Here is a 19,693-nt window from a genome sequence, read left to right as displayed (position 1 = left end):
TACTGTTTCATGTGTATAAGTTTCAACAGTGGAAGATGAGTACGTTCTGGAGGTGGACGGTGGTGAAGGCTACATAAGAGTGTGAATGTACTTAATGCCACCAAATTGTACTAAAAAACATCAAAAAATTTAAATCATAATAGTAACCTTTATGTCTTGTATATTTTATAATTCATTTCAGCTCTTACTATTTATTTTTTGGGGGAAGAAACATGTGCATATCAGGTGGTGTGTGTGTGTGTGTGTGTGTGTGTGTGTGTGTGTGTGTCAGAGGCCTACTTATAGGAGTGAGTTGTAGGGATCTAACTCAAGCCTATGAGGCTTGGCAACAATGATTTTTATCTGCTGAGCCATCTTGGCTGGCCACAAATTCACTATGTAGTTCAAACTGCCCTTCCAACTTACCTCCCTAGTACTAGGATTGTAGGCTTGTCCCCCTACTTGGTCTCATGAAGTCGTGGAGGCTGAACCCAGGGATTGAGGCACAGGAAGCAAGCATTCTACAAACCAAGCTCACATCCCTCTCACACACGACTAGTTTTAAGTACATACTTCTGCTGTGATTAAAGTACACACACACACACACACACACACACACACACACACACACACACACCCCTACCTACCTCTATCATTAAATCAGAGTCATTCTACATGATTCTGGGGACTGAATTCAGATTCTGTTTTGACCACTGGTATATAGTCTAAAACTCTCTCCTTAGTCACTCATTCTGTGTTTTTGAGGCTGATTTAAAACCCCTAAGTAGCCAAGGACTGCCTTGAATACCTGATCTTCCTGCCTCCATCTCCCAAGTTCTGGAATTACAGATAATAGGTACTGCAATCTTTCCTAGTTCTTTTTTCACTTCAAAAAATTTACCATTTTATGTGTATGATTTGTAAGTGTGCACTCATGCAAAAGTCAAAGAATAGCTTGTGGCACTGGTTTTCTCTGTCCACTTTTATATGGATTCCAAGGTCAAACTCAGGTCTTCAAGCCCTAGTAACAAGTATTGTGCCTGTTGAGCCACACTACTGCCCCTATTTATTTTGTATGTGTGCATGTGGAAGCCAGAGGCCAACCTCAGCTATCACTCCTGTAAGTCCATCTTGATTTTTGAAACAGATTCTTTTACCGGCTTGGGGCTGGCTAGTCCCAGGTAACTCCCTACAATCTACTACTCTCCCAGTATTATAAATTCAAGCCCAGGCTACCGCACACTTCAGATTTCTATGGCCAGTTTTTCAAGTATGTTCCAGGAATAGGACAAGTCCTTTGCTTGTGTAGCATCTTTACTGACAGACATTTCCCCAGTCCCATGCCTTTTTTTCTTTGAAATACTTATTACTGTTGGGAAGGTGACAGAGCTGTGATGGTCAGAGGTCAATTTTCAGGAAATCCATTCTCTCCTAAAATGGGTTCCCGGGATTTAACCCAGTCATAAGAGTTTGCATGGCACCAGGCAGTGGTGGCACACGCCTTCAATCCCAGCACTCAGGAGGCAGAGGCAGGCATATGTCTGTGAGTTCTAGGCAGTCTGGGCCTAGAACTAGTGAGTGTGGATAAATGAATAGCCTATTTCACCATTCCACAATTCAAAGCTGCCATAAAACTTAAAAGTTACACTCACACAGACATTTACACACACACACACACACACACACACACACACACACACACACACACACACCTTAAACACAGTCACAGTTCAATAAATGTAAACCTTTACTATAAGAGAGAAGCTACTGTTTGAAAATACATGTACTACATTTTTAAGAACATACAAAAGGTATAATTTAATATACTTTTAGCTGGGGGAATTACCTAAAACTGTAAAACACTATACTAGATTACTAAAGGCCATGAACACAACCTCTGAATTTTTAAAAAAATTCCCAGACTAAAACTGACCTGGATAGCTTTTCAGTATATTGGCTGCTTGGTCAAGAGGACTGTGTTTTGCCAGAAATCTTGTCAAATTAATACCCATCTTGATTCTTTAAAAAAGAAAAAAAGTTCTTTAGATGAACTACATAAGACCTGAATTTTAAAAAGATTATTGTTTTATTTTAGATACATTTCTATTACTTTTAATTATGTGTATGGATGTGGGGAACATAGGCACCTGTGTTCAGGTGCCAATGAGGCCCTGGAGCTCCAGTTACAGGTTAACATGAGTGCTGAAAATGGAACTCAGGTCCTCTACAAGAGCTTAACCATCTGTCCAGGTTCTCAAATGCTATTTTAACCTTGAATAAAACTAATGCATATAATACCGATGTATGGAAAAGTACAACGAACCATAAGTGGGTTCTGACTTTAATTTTTAAAAATTTTACATGCATTGTGTTTTGCCTGAATGTATAACTGTGTGAGGATACTGGATCCCCTGGAACTAGAGTTACAGACAGTTGTGAGAGGCCATGTGGGTACTGGGAATTGAATTTAGGTCCTCTGGAAGAACAACCATTGCTCTTAACCACTGAACCATCATCTCTCCAGCCCCTCTTAGTTGATTTTTAAAGCCTACTACTTGTGACTCCAGCATACCATCTAGACTACACATTCTATAAGAATATATCTATCTTCTGCCTGGTGTGGTGGCACATGCCTTTAATCCCAGCAGTTGGAAGGCAGAGACAGGCAGAGCTCCGTGAGTTCCAGACCAGTCTGGTCTACAGTTCCAGGACAGCCAGAGCAACAAAGAGAAACCCTGTCTCAATACAAACTTGTGGGGACTGGAGAGCTCAGAGGTTAAGAGCACTGCCTGCTCTTCCAGAGGTCCTGAGTTCAGGTTCACAGCAACCACATGGTGGCTCACAACCACATGTAATGAGATCTGGTGCCCTCTTCTGGCTTTCACGGATATATGCAGACAGAATTCTGTATACATAATTAATAAATCTCAAAAAAAAAAAATGCAAACCAAAAACATATGAATTAGGTCACCAGTATTTCCCAGACTGCACTTCAAATGACAGAATTAACTATGGGTTGGCCAAATGTTCCTAAAAAGCAAAGTATTCTCTACTACCTTTTTAAGTTTATACATCTGTAAAACATCCAAGTTCCTATTTTTGGCCTTCACATCAATTCTATTACTATTGTTGTTGTTACTTCTTTTTTTTTTTTGTTTTTCGAGACAGGGTTTCTCTGTGTAGCTTTGGAGCCTGTCCTGGAACTCGATCTGGAGACCAGGCTGGCCTCGAACTCAGAGATCCACCTGCCTCTGCCTCCCGAGTGCGGGGATTTAAAGGCTTGCACCACCAATGCCCTGATGTTATTACTTCTATAGCTGAAAAGTGAATACTTAACCTCTCCATTAAGTACTGCACAGTGCATGATTTTCAGGCTCTCCTGAATAAAGGACAAATCTCAAAACTTTTTTTAAATCTAGAATTTAATTGCAGTATGACTAAACATAGACCATGGGTTGGAAAGCTGGCTCAGTACAGAGAGGACCCTTGTCAGGTGGCTCACAACCACCTGTTAACATCAGCTACAGGGGATCTGACACTCTATTGTGACCTTTACAGGCACATGCACACCCTGGTGTAGGTACAAAACACACACACACACACACACACACACACACACACCAAATCTTTTTTAAAAAGTAGTTTAAACATTCTCATTCAGACACCAGTCTCATTCAGACGCATAAGAATTCAATGTTTACTTTTCATCAAGTTATTTCTCTAATATCCAACGATATCCCATCTAAGATGGTTGCCTATGCAATAAATTCATAATGGCCAAAGTAACTCTCCAACACAGGTTGGTAGGCTATGCCTCACAGATTTCATACAGCTCAACCTACTTTGTATCTAAAAAGAGCAACATTAACCTTTATGGACTATTACAGAAAAATCAAAAGAACACTAAATTCAAATTTACGTATGTAAAGCTAAGCTTATGTAACAAAACCTTCAGTCAAGAAATTAAGACTTCTTTTATTTATTTTATTTTTTTGGTTTTTCGAGGCAGGGTTTCTCTGTGTAGCTTTGGAGCCTATCCTGGCACTCGCTCTGTAGACCAGGCTGGCCTCGAACTCATAAGAGATCCGCCTGCCTCTGCCTCCCGAGTGCTGGGATTAAAGGCGTGCACCACCAACACCCGGCTAGAAATTAAGACTATTTTACTTAACAACAACAACAACAACAACAAAACCTCTTCGAAGCCAGCCAGGGATACAGAGTGAAAGCCCTAACTTAAAAAGAAAAAGAAAAAAGAATCAGGCCTAGTGCCTTAGATAAACTCCAACATGCTCAACCACACCATTAAAAAAAAAAAATCCTTTGTCAAAGACCTGTTTTTGAGATTAAAATGTAAATTTAATCCTTTGAGCAAAACTAAAATCTCACCTTTGTGAGCAGCTCGAAGCGCAAAACTGAGTTTAAAGTCCTAAAATACCAAAAACAGCCGCAAATTTTAGCTTATCTACCCACTACTCCTCTGATGCGAATCGCAAATTTTAGGCATCTGCCCACTACTCCTCTGATGCGAAGTCTCCGCCCGGTAAAGCCACAGTAGCTGAGCATCAAGAGAAGTCCAGGAAAGGTTGGCGCCCTCCACATTTCCAGCCCCCGATGCCTCTGCCCCTCCCCCACCAGCCACTGCCGCGGAAGCATGGGCACAGCACCAGCCGCACCCCACCGCAGGCACTCCTGAGGACGCTGAGCATCTCCTCCCAATAATTACGACTAAGAGGAGCAGCTGACCACGATTCTACACTCTCAGCTGTTACGGCACCATCCACGATGCTAGGAGCAAAGTAGAGAGGACTACTCTCTGGGCCCCGTCGCCCCAGGCAGAATAGGAGGAGGAGCCACAGCATGAAGTCCGAACACCTCCACCGCTCCGCGTCTGCAAGAGCCCCTCCCACCCAAAGGGACGGAAGGCGGGGCAGACACAGAGCCCCAACTCCAGGCCAGACGCCGACAGCGGGCTTTCCCCAGCGCTGCTTCACTGCCAAGGAGGCGGAAACCCCGGCGGGGGCGGGGCCGGAGGGGCGTGGCATCGCAGCCCCGAACGCGCCTTCCGGCCAACCGGATCCCACGAAGGCGGGGGAACACCGTCTTCACGCCCCCTCGCCGCCGCGCCCTAAAAGCAGCACGCGGGAGACCCCCTTCCTGTCCCGCACACCCCGCGGGCCCAAAGCAATGCAGCCCAAGGCCCCACCCACACGGAGGGGAGGAGGGGCGGGGCCGCAGCCGCGGGCATTAAGCGCGAGCCCGTCCCGCCCCTTTCTCCACCACCGCACGCGCGCCGGCCCCGCCTCTGATCGGCGGGACGAGGGCCCGCCCCTCCGTGCGCACCGGGACTACGCTCTCCTCCCCCTCCCGCACGGAGTGCGGCCCCGCTCCGCCCCCCATAGCCACGCACGGGAAGCCGAGGTCAGCCCCCCCGAAAAACACACGCCCTCCAGTCCTAGGTTACCCGCCACCCAGCTGCCGGGTGGACCGCGACGCGGCGTGCTCTCACCGCAAAAGCTCCAGCCACTCAGCCTGCGCGTCCCTCCCGGCGTGAGCCTCGCACCCAGCACGGAGGCCCCGGAACGGCGCGGGCACAGGCCCGCAAGAGCGGACTGGCAACCTCCTTTGCGCTCACGAAGCGGTCACAGGCCTGGGTGCCCAGACTGGGAAGGAGGGAGGGAGGGAGGGAAACTCTAAGGGGGGAAGGGGAGGGGGGAAGATGGAGAAACCGTCTCTGCCGCCTCTACCGCCGCGGCCGCTTCTCTGTTACCCGGGAAATCCCGCCCACTCCCAGCCCGCCCCGCCGAGGGAAGGCTTAACCTCGCTCCGCCACGGGATGTATTAGCCATCCGTCAAAGGTTTAGCCAATCACCACGCCCTACAGACCTACACCCGCCTCCTTCCTCGCTGGGAGGGGAGGGCGAGGCGCTCACCTTCTCCACGCCCCTATTGGCGGGGAGCGTCCCTAACTCAACCCCGCCTATTGGAGACTGATTGCCGAATCCCTCCCCCAGGCTGCAATATTATTGGAGGAAGAAAAGCACCTTGTCACATCTCATTGGAGAGTCCCATATATCCCTCCCCATTACCGCCCCAGCCACAGGCCTAACAAATCGGCTCCCGCCTCCGCCGGTCACCGCATTGGAAGGCTACCTTTGGTTCTCTCACAGCCCCAGGAAGGTAAGTAACCAATGTGGGGTAAAAATGTCCGTAAGTGAGACTGACTCCACCCACCACACTGCTGGGCCAGGCCCCGCCCCCAGCAATCTGATTGGATTATCTTGGCGCCGGTAGGAGCCGCCATTGGACACGGCGCCGGTCCAGGAAGGAGCCCATTCTGCCTTGCGCGAGGATGCTGAACCTTAGCAGTCCTTTTGTGGAATGTTTACACTAGAGACTGAAGCTCAAGAGTTCCAAGGCCCGAACTGGACATGGCTTGGAGCTCATCAGTCAAAACCCGAGGCTTTAGGATTTGAAGAGGAACAGCAGTAGTATTACCACCGCGGAGGACTTACCAAAACAATGACAGAGGATCTTATCCTTCCTACCCACTTAGCTTTACACTTTTCACTGTCTCCTAAATACAGCCAAGACCCAAATTAAGGTCTTGAGCTCTAAACTGATACACAAACCCAGAGATTACAAGCCAGTCGCTAGGGGTGGCCGCATACTGTGACACTCCGACAACTCCAATATGCAGCCCTCAGGGGGCGGAGACAACCCAGCGGAGGCCTTTAAATGTCACCGCCTGGGCAAGCCTCCGGAGGGCGGAGCAAGAGGCAAAATGAATTCCCTATTGGCAGGGTAGATCCAGAGACATTTTAGGCCAGGGAAACCGAGATGCAGAAAAGCTCAAACAGAGCACGGTATAAATAAACCTTGAGGATGCATTCATATTCAGAAGATGAGTAAAAATTCCAGTGTGTGTGTGAAGGGGTGGTCTTGAGAATGGCTGTTCAAAGCGAAGAGACTGTAATCCCAACTATCTGGGAGAATGAGGCAAGAATATTGCTTAAATTTAAGAACTCTAGACCAGCCTCTTTTTAAAAAATGAGGGGGCACCCATAGCTTCCTTGAATGCCTGAAGCACACAAGTGTTTTAAGATATCTAGCTCCTTTCATTTATTCATCAATAAGGTGTTGGCCCAACGCGGACGTTGCTTTGAGGGTGCTTTTGCTGCGCCATGAGGAACAGTTCCAGAACTAGTCTATCAGAGCTCTGCAGTTAAAAAAATGAATTCTCCCTAGAATTAAGTGTTCTTCCCCAAGTGATTACTGCACGGGGAAACGTTTCGCAAACCCAGTGCTGCCCTCCTGTAATCCTGAGAAGACTGCCATAAATAAGCGTTGGCAACAGGTGGGTCTGACTCCTAGCATGGCTCCATGCCGCGAGGCCATAATGAGTTGTGAACTACAAGAGTGGCCGACAGGTGGGAGAAGTCACACCGGTAACCAAGCCAAACCCTGCCCCTGGATAGGGCTCTAAAAATAAGAAAATCACTGAGTCAAACCGCCCAGAGGTTGAGAAAGCAGCGCTCCAGAACTGACAGATACCATGCAATGAACCGCCTCACCCACTACACTACCTACCATACAGCACTCCCACCATGGTATCAACAAACACCCCACCCCACCCCCGAATCCTTGCCAGAAATAGGCCTTCTAGACTTCCCTGGACTGCAAGAGACCGAAGTATCACAGATCTTGCCTAAGGTTCCATCACTAGGTTGTCATAATCAGATTCCGCCGACTAAGGACCACGACTGTCTTGCCAAGGGAATTAAGGATGCGGCCAATGTTCAAGCTTTCTCAAACTTAAATTTAAGGAAGTCAAGGGGCACGGAGAAAAACAGCACCGGTTGACCCGAACTCATTCCCTCCCCTCAATTCGGCAGACCCGGAGCTACACTTTGCAGAGCAACAACGTCAATTGTAAGGCTTCACCTCGAGGGCTACCAGATCTCTAGACTCGGAAGAATCTTTGTGTGCCTCCAAGGCTTTCCCCGCCCCCCTTACTAAGGGCGCGGAGCCTGAGACTTCCGGGCGGGAGGGAAGTTGCAGGGAGCTAGGCGGGCCGCAAACATGTGCCGAGCGCGCTCACGAGAAGCGGGGGCAGGGAGCAGGAGTACGTCCCCTCCTAGCTTGTCCTAGAAGGGGAAGGCCTATCCAATTCACCAATCAGAAGCAGGGGCGGGGGCTTGCACCTAGCAAAAGCCCCAGGAATCCTCCCTCCGCCCTTCGAAGAAGAAAAAATTTAGCAACTTAAACTCCAGTCCAGCCTCCCGATAGGCGGAGCTCTAGAGAATGTCATCCAATCTGTACACAAGAAGGGGAAAAAGGGACTCGCGTCCAACCAGTGGAAGACAAGAGAAGGCGGAGCCTCAGAGAGGCTGGAGTGGGTGGAAGAGGAAATGGCCCCGCCCCTCTCTGGTCCCCTCCAGGCCGGTTGCACAAGCTCCCCGCAGGAGATAGTAAACAGTCTGGGCCAGGCAGCAGAAACTGAGGTGGCCGCTTACTCTGAAGACTGCCCCTGAGCCTCCCCTCCCCTCACTATACCGCCACTGCCCGCACTTTGCGCCGGCGCCCCGCCTCTAGGCCCGCCGCCGCCATCCGGCTGACAGGCGCGCCCCTCCCCTCCCGCTGATGCATTTCCTTTTCCCTATTCCAAGCGTGGAGTCTGTTTTCCCAGTTTCCGACCTTCACTGCCCCTTTCAGGCCACCCCTTCGTGAGCGCGCGCGCGCGCACGGCTGCCCCCACCCCGTACGCGGCCCTGTGGCACGCAGCGGCACCTCGCGGAAAGAGGGAGCCCAGGCAGCGCACTACGCGGGGAGGGGGAGCAGTCGCCGCCGCCGTGAGGTGGGCGGGGAAGGAGGCAGCTCCATGTTTGCAAGGGGATCAGCTGGGGCCGCGAATCGAATCCGCCGAGTTCCGAGAGCTTTTCGACACTCAGCTAGAGCTCCGCGCCGAATCACAGCCTTTCCGGCTCTGGCGCCGAATACTTGCTAGATTGCCACGGTTCAGGAGTTCAGACACCGGCGCCTCCCGTGGTTAGTGGCCAGAACCCCTCCCGCCCCCAGTCTCCTCCTGCAAATACAGCATTGCTCCCGCCCCCAGAGTCCTTAACAACCGCGGGTCCAAGGTGGCGCGCCTCCCCAGAGCTCGCCCACCGACCCCTCCAAGTTTGGCGACAGAAACAAACCCTCGGGGCGGCTGCTGCACTCGCCCAGCGTGGTTAGCGGAGAAAGACCGCCGGCCCCGGCTTGCTCTAAACTCCAGCGGTCGACCAACTCCGGGACACCGTGAGCTCCGTGGGCCCGACCCACCAAGCTGCGGCCGCCGCCCCCTGCCGAGCCCGCGCGCCGCAGTCCGGGCCCTGTTCCATTCGCTGTACAGAAATCCCTCTTTTTTTCTTTATGCGATTTTTCTTTTAAAATATTTTTAAAGCATTACAAGAGCAGTTGGTCTCCGGTCGGCCCATTCCCCAATGCGTTGCCTAGACTTACCGAAACCGACTGCTTGGTAAATTAACTGGGTGGCGCGGCCGGCGGAAGGGCGACCCCAGGCCAGGCCGGCCCCCTCCCCACGGCTCCAGTCCGGCTTGGAAACACACTACGAGCGGGCGGCGCCAAGCGCTCTTCTTCCTGGCCTGCCCCTAGCCTACCTCGGCCGCGGGACTCCGAGACTCCTCGCAGCTCGGTCTTGGAGACCGCGGTACCCACACAGCTTGTGCCAGCCAAAGCAAGCAGCCAAGGAACTAGCCCCCCAAAAGACCGAAATTGGGGAGACCAAATTAAAAGCAGCTGTTTAACATACCTTCGGAACCAGGCGAGGAGTCCTGAATGGGAGGGAACGCCCCCCACTAGCCATTGGCTCTTCTGTACATACGTCAGCACTCTGGGTCCGCCTCCTCCCTCTCCCCGCCCCTTCCCCTTCATTGATCGCCCCTTGCCTCCACAAAAATAAAAATAAATAAATTAAACTAACCAGGAGTTGGATTCTCATCCGAAACAGAGGTTCTTACATCTCCCACACTGCCTCTTGAAATTTTTCGGAGACTTCGGACTAGTCCTTTTGAGATTCGGAGTTCCGCAGCGTGGAAGATGCATCTTCATTACCCGGCCTCAATTTCCTTCACACACACACAATCCATTTGGTGCTGGGTCAGGAGAAACGTGTAGCAAGCAGTCTGTGATCCTACCATCTGGACGCGCCAGATATCAGAAGCGAAGCAGGGTCCAACCTGGTTAGTACTTGGATTAGAGGCAGGCAGCTAGTGGCTGCAACATCTAGGCTTTACTGTTTGAACCCTATTTCCAGCCTACATTGTTAGGTGCCTTTCAGCTATGAAATCTGAAAACCGGGAAAACTGGCACTTCTCTGAGTATCCACGGGTAGAGGGCGGGAGCACCGGGTGTCGGTGAATCGGACATTTCACTGTATCTGCTACAGAGTGCAGATTTGTAAACAGGCTGAGATGTCCTTGATCCCCTCCAAACACTTCAGATCCAGATAGGTGCCACAGGAGGTAAGGCAAGGTTGTATGTGTGTGTGTGTGTGTGTGTGTGTGTGTGTGTGGTGTGTGCGTAAATCCAGTCACTCCAACATGAGGAATTGCGTTTAGCTATCAGCTGAACAAATTCTGAAAGTAGGCTGGACAAAAAGGATGCCAATAGTCAAGGAGGGAAGCGCAAAGGCTGTAATGTGGGTTTACAGACTTCAGAGGGGTATCTTGGGTCGGAGAATAGACTGGAGAAAGCAAAGGGAAATTATCCTCCTCACCACCCAATCAGAAAACTATCCTCACTTTCAACAATCCTCAGTTGAAGCTCCTTACCTGCCTCATTTGCTATTTATCATTAACTATTTATTCACAAGAGCTGAGCTGAGCAGAGCCGTGGCACACAATGTGAGCAAGAAACTATTTTGTTGTTGTTGTTTCCTTTTATTTGTTTTGTTTTTCAGGCAGGATCTCATGATCTCAAACTCATAGCAGATGTCATTAACTTCTTCCTCAGCCTCCCCAAGTACTTGGATTATAGCTGTGAACATGTTTTTTTGTGTGTGGGGGGGTGGGGGTTGTGTGTGTTTTTGTTTGTTGGGTTTTGTTTTGTTTTGTTGTGCTGGAAATCAAACCCAGGGCTTCATGTATGCTAGGCAAGCACTCTTCCAGCTGAGTGCTTGGTACAGCCCAGCCCCCAAGAAACACTTGTTTTAGAAGTCATTGAAGAAAGGGAGTTAACTGGGATATCAGGTAGGGTAATGAACAGGAAAGGATGCTCTGCCAGTTAGACAACTTCCAGTAACCTGAGTTACTTGAAAGAACTTTACCAAGCTTGGTATGATGACGAATGCTTGTCATTGCATCAGTTTGGAGGCAAAGGAAAGAAGACCTTGAGTCCAAAGCCAGCATAGGCTATATAGTAGACCTGGTATCATTTAAAGAGAGCCTATTTGAGGAAACCTCAAGGAAGAGTAGATAAATGGTTCAGTGTAGGTAATAGAAGAGGTAGCCAGTGTCCTTCTGTGGTTACTAGAGGGCTAGCATAGCCAATGATTGGTGGTGTTATACTCAAGTAAATCTCTTCTATTTTGGGGTGAAAGTGAGTACACAGAGGAGTCCGTGGAGATAATGTAAGGATTCTTCCCTTACTTAGAGTCCATGTGGGAAGCTGTCATTGAGGGAGACTGGGCAGGCAGGAAGAAGTACCAATCTAGGAAGGGCAGTGGTCATTCCAGCTGGTATATGGGAACTGGAATGTGAGTGGTAACTGCAAAAAACCAAGTAGAGAGGAAAGGTCAGGAGATGAGAACAATGGGTTCAGTATGAGGCCTGACAGGGCCATGGAAGTCACCGCTCATTCTTCCTAGATGAGGATCAACTTTTAGCTGAAGATAGAAACAAATACTGTATTAATGAGTTGAAGCACAGTAGTACTGCACAGAGAACATTAGGCAGAAAGTCCCATTGATGTTGGCTTCCATTTAGTTCATCCTTATCTGTGAGTCCACCTGCTCTAAGGATAACAATTCTTACTATGGTATGAGGATCAATATAATTACTGCCTAGTAAGGTTCTGAATCTCAGTGGAGGCCAGAAGCCTAGGCATTTGACTATTGTCCTGAAGAGCAAGTGGCATACTGTAGTTATGTAATTTGTGTGCACAAGCATGCACACATATGCTTATGTATGATTATGTGACCATAGACAGGTGTGTACACCAGTGCATATTTGAAGGATGTTAAGTGTCCTGCTATCAGCCTCTGCCTTATTCCCTTGAGGCAAGCTCTGTCCTGAATCTGGAACTAAGCTGGTGGCCAGCAAGCCCCAGTGATTCTTCTGCCTTCCCATCCCCTACTCTCCAGCTCTTGGGTTATAGGTATACATGTAAAAAGAAACCATACCAGTCTGAGTTTTTTGTTTTGTTTTTAAGAGACAGGGTTTCTCTATGTAGCCCTGGCTGTCCTGGAACTCACTCTGTATAGGAGAGGGCCTTGAACTCTGTCTGCCTCTGCCTCTGCCTCTGCCTCTGCCTCTGCTTCCCCAATGCTGGGATTAAAGGTGTGCACCACCACTGCCCAACCATACTGGGCTTTTTACATGGGGAATGGGAAGTTTAATTCAGGTCATCCTGCTTGTGCAGCAAATGCTCTTACTCAATGAGCCCTCTCTCTACCTTCATTATGGAGAAAGGAACACCCCTTGGATTGAGCTCTTTGAAAGGACAATTCACCTTTGGGGGGTCTCAGTATTCAGTATAGTCAGGGGCCCAGGAAGGGACCCAATGACTATTTCTGATTCAGTATTGGGTAGACATTATCCCGACCGTGCCAACGATTCTTCCCATTTCTCACTCCCCTAGTAGTGAAGGTACAATTGAATGGATCTGGATGAGTATCCTTGGAAAAAACATCAGGATGTGTTTGTGTGAAATACCCTGGTCGTTTTCTGTTGGACACTATTATCTGTGATTATAGATTAGCACATTGAAGCCTCAACCAGTAGAGGTACTTGCCTAAGTCCAAATCCTAAGTTTGTTCACTCCCCCGTATACTGTTTCTGCATACCATCCAAGTTGAGGCCTTTAGAAAGAACACCCTGCCTTCTCTCCTGATGCACAAACCTTACTTCCCTGCTTCTAACAGTACTTTGTCATCAGATAGTTGAGAAAAATTGTATTCAAAGAAACAAGATTTGCCTCCCAGCTACATACAGATATGGGTCTTTAATTCACAACATGTATGTTCAAACTGTCACCCTCCATCTACTTCATGGATATGACATACTCATTCTCATTCACAAAAAGGAACTCATTCACATACCAGTGTCTCTGGTCTATCTTCTCTTCCCAAGTACTGGAATTAAAAGCATCTTCCACCCATGTTGATTTCCATGGGTGCAGGAAATTGAACTCGGTTCTCCATTCTTGTGAGGCAAACACTTGACTATCTGTACAACCTGTCTCTCAGTCCTTAGCCTCCCACCACAACACACTTTTGGGTTTTTTTTGTTGGTGGTGGTGGTGGTGGTGGGTTTTTTTTTTTTTTTTTTTTTTTTTTTTTTTTGGACATCGTTTCACATAGCTCAGGCTGGGTTAGAATTCATGATGATCCTTCCCAAGCCTCCTTGAGTCCTCAGTGCTAGTAATAAAAATATGAGCACTTGGAACACAAATGTATTTAGCTCTTTTTAACTTTCAAAAAAATTTGAGCTAGGATCTTACTAGTTGCCTAGCCTGGACTTTGAACTCCCTTTGCTTGTGATCTTCCTGCCTCAAGAGTCAGTTAGGTGGGGCTGGAGAGATGACTCAGTGGTTAAGAGCATTGACTGCTCTTCCAGAGGACCTGGGTTCAATTCTCAGCACCCACATGGCAGCTCACAACTGTAATTCCAGTTCCAGGGGATCTGACACCCGTGGAAAAACACCAACGTATGTAAGATTAAAAAATAAATATCAAAAAAAAAAAAGTCAGGGGCTGGAGAGATGGGTCAGAGGTTAAGAACACAGGCTGTTCTTCAAGAGGCCCTGAGTTCAATTCCCTGCAACCACATGGTGGCTCACACCCATCCCTTAAGAGATCTGGTCCCCTCTTCTGGTGTGCAGATGGAAGCAGAATGCTGTATACATTTAAAAAAAAAAAAAGTCAGGGCCTTTACTTTAGTGACTGACTGACAATTATAGGTGATCAGCACTCTCAGTTCAGTCATATCCAACAGGAGACTCTTGAGCTCTCTACCCTAACTCCTAGGGTTTTGTTTTAAGACAACATCTCTTATACCCCAAGCTGGCCTAGAACTTGCTATATAAATAAGGATGACCTTGAACTTTTGATCCTCTGCCTATCCCTAGATTCTAGCTAGGAGGTGCGGGGAGGGACCCTCAAAACTATTGATCAGAATCTTCTAGGTAGATTATTTCAGCAAATCGTTTATCTTAAGATTGGTAGAATTCTGTACTGCAGTGGGCTGTAGTAATTTAGAAAATTTAAAATAAGTATGTCTAGCATATAGTCAAGGGTCATAAACTTTTTTTTTCCTTTTTCCAAAGTTACACTCCTTCCTCACTTGGCCATTTTTTTTAAATGCAAATTCCCTGGCAATGCAGACCTCAAAGAAAAAACTCATCTCTAGCTAACTAGTTTCAGTGGCATATACTACAATATGTCTTATTGGAAGTTTGGAATTTCTTAGTGGGCTTAAAGTGATTAATCACTACCTGGAAATGTCTTCTCCTCACTCAACACTGGCTTACCTAGGGTCACTATATAACTAAATCAGGAAGATAAATGTAATAATAGTATATTCCCCCAGTTTATCTGGTGTTCTTTTATAGACAGACTGGTGGCTGATGACTTTTTTTTAAACAACAGGTTCCTCCAATCAAATAAAATCTACTTGAAAAGCCCACTATCAAAGAGATAAAGGTATCCCTATTTGAGTAGAAGTGAAGGCAGCCTGAGCACCATCCATATTCCTTCCCCATTCCCTCCAGCTTCCCCCAGACAGCCCCTGCCAGATATGTACTTAAGATGGGAAGTAAATGAAGAGATGCTACTAGATGAAACGGCTGACCTTTGCTCTGCTCTGTATCTGGCTGGACTTGCAGGTTTTTTTTTTTTTTTTTTTCTTTTTTAAGATTTATTTATTTATTATGTACACAGTGTTCTGCCTACATGTATGTCTGTGGGCCAGAAGAGGGCACCAGATTTCACTACAGATGGTTGTAAGCCACCATGTGGTTGCTGGGAATTGAACTCAGGACCTTTGGAAGAGCAGGCAGAGCTCTTGACCACTGAGCCATCTCTCCAGCCCGACTTGCAGTTTTTTTTTTTTTTTTTTTTTTTTTTTTTGGTTTTTTGAGACAGGTTTCTCTGTGGCTTTGGAGGCTGTCCTGGAACTAGCTCTTGTAGACCAGGCTGGTCTCGAACTCACACAGATCTGCCTACCTCTGCCTCCTGAGTGCTGGGATTAAAGGCGTGCGCCACCAACGTCTGGCTCCCGTCTTGCAGGTTTTAAGACAAAACTCTGCAGTAGCTTAGAAAACGACAAGATTCTAATATGGTATACAGGTACAGGGAAGTCAGCCTGCAGTGAGGCAGCCTTCAGTGACTCTAGTCATCAGAGTCCCAGTAACAATGAGGAATATATTAACCAGTTTAAATTGTTCTTTAATTCTTTGGCTCTCAGACACCTGTCATGCCACAGGGAGCAAGAGGGAAGACAAAAAGACTGATGGAGATTCAAGGGTACCTCTTTCTTTCCTTTCCCTCCTCCTACTTCTTTGGTTTTGTTTTATATTTTGAGACAGGATCTCTCTGTGTAACCTTGGCTGTCTTGGAACTTGCAGTGCAGACCAGGCTGGCCTCAAACTCAGAAATCCGCCTGCCTCTGCCTTCCTGGTGCTAGAATAAAGATGCACACCACCACGCCTGACCCTTAACCTACTTTCTAGTTGGTGGCCAAGTAGAAAAGAACTGAGGGAATGTAAAAAAAAAAAAAAAAAAAAAGAGAAAAATGTCAAGAGTTTGAAAGAAGAGGCTTTGAATAAGATAAAATTGGGCTAAAGTGGGAACTAATCCAGCCTAAGGAAGAACCTGATAATTCCAATAAACTAGGCCTTTAGGGTCAGTGGACCCATAGTATAATTGTTTAAAGTAGCCCCATTTAAAGAAGGAAGCTAGGATTTGGTTGAATTGAGTAGGTTAAAACACCTCAGAACCACTTAAGACCTCAGTCATTCTAGTACAACCTTTCTGTGTAGCTAATGCATCTACCTTAATCTCACAGCTCACCTCTCTCAGGTCACATCAATTTGCAAGTTCCTCCACTTGGGGCTGCCCCAGGGGTTGGATGTATCCTTTTATGAGCAATAGCCCATTCTCCCTAGGGTCATGATACCACACAGTCCACCTGCCACACACCCCAGCCTCTTCCACACCCACACTCATACTCTTGCCATTGACTAGTACATTGTAAGAGACACTGGCAATAGCAGGTCTCCTAGACTGGAGATGTTGGGGTCGCTTCATATGTCATTCTAGCTGCATGAAGGAAGCAATACAGAGCACAGAGATCATCCTTTGTACCTGAACAATTAGAAACCATAGGAATGTTGTTGGGGGCTGGGGGGAGACAATCCAATCAGAAGCAGAAGTCTGCATAGGCCTACCATGGTGTTCTTCACCCCTGAACACATTTCCCTAACTTTATTCCCTGTCTCCTGTGCGATGACCCTCACATCTTGAACATTCTGAGCTTCTCTTCCTTAGGCTCCATTGATGCCTACTACTAATCCAGGTGTGTTGCATACTCTTTTAATCCCAGCATTTGGGAGGCAGGCAGATGAATATGAGTTCCAGGCCATCATGGTCTATATAGAGAAACTCTGTTTTAAACAAACAATACCCCAGAAACAAAACCCTACCAAGGTAGGCTCACATTGGCAAAACCTACAAACAGCTGGTGTGATGCAAGTGTGCTATAATTCCAGCTGCACAAGAAGTTCAGGTAGTAGGATCACTTGAGTCCAGAAATTGAGACAAATATAGATAACATAGTGAAACTCAGTCTAAAAATTACAGGCACATATCTGTGATACTCAGAAGACCGAGCCATGAGTATGTCCATAATCTCTTAGAAAATAAACATATAAATCGGGGGGTTGGTGGCACATGCCTTTAATCCCAGCACTCAGGGCAGAGGAAGGAGGATCTCTGTGAGTTCGAGACCAGCCTGGTCTACAGAGCGAGTGCCAGGACAGCCTCCAAAGCCACAGAGAAAACCTGTCTCTAAAAACAAACAAAGAAAGAAAGAAAATAAACATATAAATATATATGTATACATAAAGTTCAAACAAATTAGAACAGGGGAGATGGCTCAATGGGTGAAGATACTAGCTAGCCTAGAAAATCTGACCACCACAATTTGATCCCTGGAACCCACGTAAAATGCTGGCATGCATCTGTAATCCCAACAGTCGTGGGATAGATGAGAGATAAAGAACAGCCTGGAAGCCAACCAGTCATCTTACCTGGAATATACAACATGACTGTGACAGACAAAGAGAAACAGAACCTATCTCAATAAGGCCCAAGGTGAGAATTGTCCTCTGCCCTCTACCTGTGCACCAGAGCAGGCAAGTAGTCATGTACATACATGTACTAAATTGTTTTCTAAAGATAAAAAATTTAAAAAACCAATTTTTTAAAAAATTTCAATAGTAATAAAGATAGCTCTATGCATAATAGCAGTTTAGCGAAAACTACCGAACCATTTTTTTCTCAGGGGTTTTACTTGAATATTTAGGAGATATCATTGGTTGTGCCCAGAATCTGAAACATGAGTTAAATAACAATTCAAAAGCTTAGATCATCCTGCATTCACTCAACCACCAACTGGGTGGGCCCAGGAATTTACACCTAGGAACTAGTGGACAACTTTGAATTGAGCAATTTACGGGGCAAAGTTACAGCATGTTTGAACAAAAAACAGTTTGAATTACCTCTTCCAGGCTTTTAATGGTTACTTCCTGTATATTTCACCAACCCTAAGTATTTCTGTAATCTAATTTCAAAGTTTGTCTTTTTTTTTTTTTTTTGGTTTTTCAAGACAGGGTTTCTCTGTGTAGCTTTGGAGCCTATCCTGCCTGCCACTCGTTCCGGAGACCAGGCTGGCCTCAAACTCACAGAGATCCACCAGCCTCTGCCTCCCAAGTGCTGGGATTAAAGGCTTGCGCCACCAACACCCGGCCAAAGTTTCTGTCTTAATCTGCTACAATTTTTTTTTCTTCAGACAAATGCCTCATGTAGCTCAGGCTGGGCTCCTACTACCAGTATAGCCATCATTGACCTTGAACTCCTGATCCTCTGGCCTCTTCCTCTACAATACTGAGATCACAGTCACGTTCCATAACATCCAACAGTTTAGTCTTTGGTTAAGGTAAAAAAAAAAAAAAATCAAGAAAAATGTGCTGGCAGATGAAGAAACAGATCCTTATAAACTTCTAGTGTAAAAGTAGGGTCTTTGACATACAGCATAGCAAATTAACATTATGGTATTTCAATTGTTTTCTTAGATCAGTACCTATTTTCAAGTAGTTGTTGAGAGTGAGTGTGTTAATGTCTATAGAGTACTATGAGCAGGACCTAGAATATGGTGGGTTCCCATTAACTGTTTTTTGTGATTACTGTTATTTACAACAGGTAATATTTGCATATTACAGGTCATAGCTGTTCTAATGGGGCAGGTTGTCACTGGTTAACAGGTAAAAAGCATATAATATGAAGAGTCTCCCCACAAGGACAATGCTTCTTATTCCACTCTGAGAGACAGCAGGACAGCATTTGTGGGGTTTCTCTGGAAGCATGACCCCTTTGGTACTGTGCAGACCTGAGGATACACCAAGAGATCCCATCCCCATCTGGGAGAATGTCACCAATTCTTTGATCTTTCAAGTCGACTACAAGGAACATGAGCCCAAGGTCAATTTCCCCAAGCTGGGTGAGACAGTGTATGCCTTAAAAGTCCAGCCCTTGGGAGACTAAGGTAGGAGAACTGCCATGAGTTTAAGGACAGCCTAGGCTACATGGTAAGATCCCGTCTCAAACAAACAAAACACAAACAAAACACACAAATAAAACAAAACCATAAGCTGTCCTAGAGTTTTAAAATCAATTATTCTATAAAAGAAGAAAAATAACAACAAAAACCCTAACAGTCCATCCTGATACTGTCAGGAGACTTTATAATATAAGTAGATGAGTTTGGGTTATGGTTTCAGAGCAAATCACTATATTCCTGTGGACCTCACCTTTCTCATTTATACATTATATTATTAAATCATTATACATAAATATTTCTCGTTTATACTTAGGTAAAAGACGCCCGATGAAGGCTGGAGAGATGGCTCAGAGGTTAAGAGCACTGGCTGCTCTTCCAGAGGACCTGAGTTCAATTCCTATCAACCACACTGTAGCTCACAACCATCCCTAATGAGACCTGGTGCCCTCTTCTGGTGTGCAGATATACATGGAAGCAGAATGTTGTATAAATAATAAATAAAATCTTAAAAAAAAAAAAGTTAAAAAAAAAGACGCCCGATGAGGTAGCACGTGTGGAGAAATGGGAGAAGGATGTGTAGAGGGACAGAAGATATTCACGAATTTCAGTGAAGTAACATAAGAGTCAAAGCACTTAGCGCTAAGACGGTCATGCAACAA

The 19,693-nt window shown here is 46.5% G+C and overlaps 1 protein-coding gene across 5 annotated transcripts in view; it reads right to left on the bottom strand.

Moving 5' to 3' along the window:
- Sin3a (SIN3 transcription regulator family member A) overlaps positions 1-9,816 on the bottom strand; it is a 61,494-nt gene extending 51,678 nt beyond the window's left edge. Inside the window, exon 1 of one of the 5 annotated variants that reach the window (XM_027414994.2) lies at positions 9,791-9,816. The gene's annotated coding sequence lies outside the window, so the exon portion shown is untranslated. Of the gene's footprint in view, positions 1-4,365; positions 4,569-4,722; positions 4,857-5,485; positions 5,623-9,480; positions 9,501-9,790 lie in introns of those variants that run through there. The other 4 variants (XM_027414996.2, XM_027414992.2, XM_027414995.2 and 1 more) reach the window with 4 other exon arrangements.
- Positions 9,817-19,693: the final 9,877 nt, after the last annotated feature.

Source organism: Cricetulus griseus, chromosome 4 (genome assembly GCF_003668045.3).
Source record: "Cricetulus griseus strain 17A/GY chromosome 4, alternate assembly CriGri-PICRH-1.0, whole genome shotgun sequence".
In the NCBI taxonomy this organism is placed as follows: domain Eukaryota; kingdom Metazoa; phylum Chordata; class Mammalia; order Rodentia; family Cricetidae; genus Cricetulus; species Cricetulus griseus.
Note: the sequence above shows the minus strand (reverse complement) of the source record. Positions and strands in the feature narration are given on the sequence as shown.